The sequence below is a fragment of the Oncorhynchus mykiss genome, chromosome 1, assembly GCF_057628025.1.
Source record: "Oncorhynchus mykiss isolate SJ-2025 chromosome 1, ASM5762802v1, whole genome shotgun sequence".
Lineage (NCBI taxonomy): Eukaryota > Metazoa > Chordata > Actinopteri > Salmoniformes > Salmonidae > Oncorhynchus > Oncorhynchus mykiss.
This window is the reverse complement of record NC_143022.1, coordinates 33303880-33308246: the sequence shown is the minus strand read 5'-3', so window position 1 is coordinate 33308246 and position 4367 is coordinate 33303880. Positions and strand designations below refer to the sequence as shown.

At 39.6% G+C, this 4367-nt stretch overlaps 1 long non-coding RNA gene across 1 annotated transcript; it reads right to left on the bottom strand.

The window, feature by feature from the left end:
• Positions 1-2191: 2191 nt before the first annotated feature.
• Positions 2192-3656, bottom strand: LOC149985476 (uncharacterized). Its single transcript, XR_016482454.1, has 2 exons — positions 3581-3656; positions 2192-3465 (listed from the first exon to the last, which is right to left on the bottom strand). It is a non-coding gene; the product is annotated as an uncharacterized LOC149985476 (long non-coding RNA).
• Between the last annotated feature and the right edge of the window lie 711 nt (positions 3657-4367).

Below are 4367 nucleotides of genomic sequence, written 5' to 3'. Positions count from 1 at the left end.
ACCCCAAAGAAGATAACTAAGGTCAGGGCGTGACAGATCCCTTATTGATGTCACCTGTTAAATACACTTCAATCCATATAGATGAAGAAGAGACAACCGGTTAAAGTAAGATTTTTAAGCCTTTTTAAAACAATTGAGACATGGATTGTGTATGCCATTCAAATGGTGAATGGGCAACACAAAAGATTTAAACGGGTTATGATAGTAGGTTCCAGGCGCACCGGTTTGTGTATATAACTGTCTGCATGTGTCCTGATGTATGGCTTATGTAACTTCATTCTGATACATGGCCCTCAAAGAAAGAAATCAGCAAGGGCATAGGTACTCAAAGCATGTGCAGACCAACTGGCAAGTGTTTTCACTGACATTTTCAACCTCTCCCTGGCCAGGTCTGTAATGCCTACATGTTTCAAACAGACCACCATAGTCCCTGTGCCCAAGAAAGAGAAGGTAACCTGCCTGAATAATTACCGCCCCATCACGTCGGTAGCCATGAAGTACATTGAAAAGCTGATCATGGCTCACATCAACACCATCATGCACTCCAATTCGCATACCATTCTATTTTGAGGAGGCCAGAGACGTGGCAGTGTGGTGCCAGGACAACAACCTCTCTCTCAATATGAGTAAGACAAAGGAGCTGATTGTGGACTATAGGAAAAGGAGGATCTGAGCAGGCCCCCATTAACATCGATGGACCTGAAGTGGAGCGGGTCAAGAGTTTCAAGTTCCTTGGTGTCCACATCACCAACAAACTACCATGGTCCAAACACACCAAGACAGTTGTGAAGAGTGCACAACAACACCTTTTCCCCCTCAGGAGACTGAAAAGATTTGGTATGGGTCCCCAGATCCTCAAAAAGTTCTACAGCTGCACCATCGAGAGCATCCTGACCGGTGCATCACCGCCTGGTATGGCAACTGCTGTGCATCTGACCGTAAGTAGCTACAGAGGGTAGTGAGTACAGCCGAGTACGTCACTGGGGCCAAGCTTCCTGCCATTCAGGACCTATATACTAGGCGGTGACAAAGGAAGGCCCAAAGTCATAGACTGTTCTCTCTGCTACTGCACGGCAAGCGGTACTGGCGCATCGTCTAGGACCAAAAGGCTCCTTAACAGCTTCTACTCCCAAGCAATAGGACTGCTGAACAACTAATCAAATGACCACCCGGACTATTTACATTGACCCCCCAACCTTTTACTTTCATTTATTTAGTAAATATTTTATTAACTCTATTTCTTGAACTGCATTGTTGGTTAAGGGTTTGTAAGCATTTAATGGTATGTGACAAATACAATTTGATTTGATTTGAAGAAAGAAAGAGCCCTTCACTTGACAACTGATAGTGCTTGAAGTAAAATTGTGTATTACTAAAAAGCTGTCCACCTAGTGACAACATTGACTGACCTTGTGTGCTTGAGGAGCTTGATAATCCTGTTACATATTGCTAATCTAAAATGATTGCATTCATTCTTCTTAACATTTTCATAGTAAGTGTATTATTTTTTATTTTGTATGATAATTTTTATTACTTTTTTTAGCTTTATTTAACTAGGCAAGTCAGTTAAGAACACATTCTTATTTACAATGACAGCCTAGGAACAGTGGGTTAACTGCCTTGTTCAGAGGCAGAACAACAGATTTTTACCTGGTCATTTCAGGGATTCAATCTAGCAACCTTTCGGTTACTGGCCCAACGATCTAACCACTAGGCTACCTGCAATACATTATTGATGTACTGCATATGCATTACTTTGTACTCTTCCTATTTGACTCCAGGTGAAAATGAAGAAAGGAAAATCCATAGGTTGTGGAACAATACCCTCTTGTGTTTAAAGACGTAGCTGCAGTCTAGTACTGAAAACAAAGACTACCTTGACTAAACATCTCATGGCTCTTATCTGCCACACTAAATCTATTTATGAAGTATCAATAGTGTCTGCATACTTGTTCAGCCATTGGCCAATTCAACTTGTGTGCTTGATATTGGCATATTGATACTGTAACGATTATAGCTTCAAGAAATTCAGAGGTGAAAATATAAAATGCATAACTGTGAAATATATATAGTTTAAATAAAAATTGTTTTAGTAATTAGAAATACCAAATTACAGTCCATTTTAAAAACAGCTATTCTGTTTAACCATATTCAGTCAACATTTGAAGCATGTACTAGTTCACACAGAGACAAGGAGTCAACATAAACAGCATTTATTTTCATCAAAGTTGTCGTCAGTATATCTCACGTTTTCTACTTGTTTACCTGAAAACCACACAACATCTCATATTTTATTAATGAGTTTGGTCATCATGGTGCTCATGCATCATTTAAATATTACAGCAATATATTAGACACCATGATTTGAAGTGTGATTTGGATTTTGCCCTGGGGCCTTAAATGTTGGCCAAACCTGACTGTCTGAGTGCTGCTGCTCTGTAATTATGCCTGCCACCACAGTTTCAGGAATGCTCTCTCTCACAGGACCCATCTCCAGCTCAGTACAGTCTGTAGTAGGCAGTCAACTCATGCAGTGAATGTTTAATTAGTGGCCCATGTTGTCTCCAACCTGTTGCTGTGTAGAGGGGTTCTACTCTGGGTCCAGCCTGGATTCACCAGGTTGAATTCAGCCTTCTGAATTACATCAGAATATCAAACAGATGCACAATTTGTTTTTTGAATGAGCAAATTAGCCACATTTACTCATTAAAGGATATCATGTTTATCCTAGCAAATCTTAGCCATTTGAGTGGCTGGAGGATTTGGATTGCTATTGTGTTTTTGTAAAGCGTACAATTCATATGTGATCATATACTCATTGCTCATACATAATCATAATAGAAGATTGACCTCTATACAGAATGAAGTTGCTATGAATGCTAGTATGAGTCACCAAATGTTTTGCAAACAATAGCAACCTGAAGGGATACAAAAAATACATGCATTCAGAGGATTGATTCCATGGGTTTTCTGAGAAAAAATTCTAATTGTTTTCTGTGAAAAAGAAGCAAACAAGTGTTATGAATAGGTTGTAACATATTGAGACTGGAGTAGATGTAACTCCAGTTACCCTAATGACCCAGTTAAGGATACAGGTAGTAATGCTGCTGCTGGACAGGAGAGAGTTTTTCTTTGTAGTACAGCTCTCTCTATCATTGGCGGAAAGTGTCAGACACATGCCCTTATCAGTTCTCCGTCCAACGAATACAGAATGGATAGCTGGGCTGGAAAAGTGATAAGGAGATGTGGTCGACAATATTACACTCTTACAACACATTTTGAAAAGCAGAAAGCTACTGTACTGAGAACACATCCAAAATCAAACCCAAGACACATGTTGACCTCATAGCTAACCTCTTTGGATGTCTTACACACTCAGTTTTCCCATTCTCTGTCTACATATCACCTTTACTGTGGTGGCCATTCAGGTCAGGTCCAGGACATCTAGCCAGCCCTGACAAACAGCTGGAAAGTAGAAGTAGATAGAGTGAAGTCATCGTTCACCAGAGATTCACCATCGACAATTCTCCAAAAGGCAATCATCTCTATTAGTAGTCAATCTGTTTGATAAAAGGAATACCTTTCATTTGTGGTCTTGACCAGTCATGGAAGTATCCATTAAGTACTCATCCACATCCCAAAGGCAAAGTAACTTTGAGGACACACCTCAGTGAAGAGTTTTATTACACTGTGGCCCCACCTTACTCCTTGTCTCCTATTGGTTCTCATCAATATATCTGCACAGTCACTGATCTTTCCTTTGTCTGTCACTAGGAGATTGGCCAATAGGGTAAAAGGGGATTGGCCAGGTCCCCAAGAATGGCTAGAGAAGGTTCCCACAGGTGTGGCTCAGCTGTGCATTCCAGTACACACATACCTGTCAACTTTCCCTCCCCTCTGCCTCACTAGAGAAAGCAAGCTGAACGTGTTAGGTCTCACCGGCACATTTCAATGTTGTAACATTATTCAATATGTAGGCCGATTTTGCAAATACTGGATTTTTTTGTGTTTCGGGGTAGATTTAAGATATTAAGTTGGCACTAAAATAAGCTAACACTTATTTATTTATTATTTATATATGTTTTTTGGATCATTTTCAAAAGCATTTTATTTCTATTTTTCACTGTTTTGCAATGTGAAGGCAATTGTTCCACACCCTGACTTTTGATCTTCTGCTATGTATTTCAACAAGAAAAATGTTGAACATTTGAAAATATTTAATGCACCTGGTTAGAAAATTATTCAAATAAAGGAAAGCTATATAAAAAAGTATGTGCATAAGCCATAAATACACTATTTATACAAAAGTATGTGGACACCCCTTCAAATTAGTGGATTAGGCTATTTCAACCACACCTGTTGCTGAC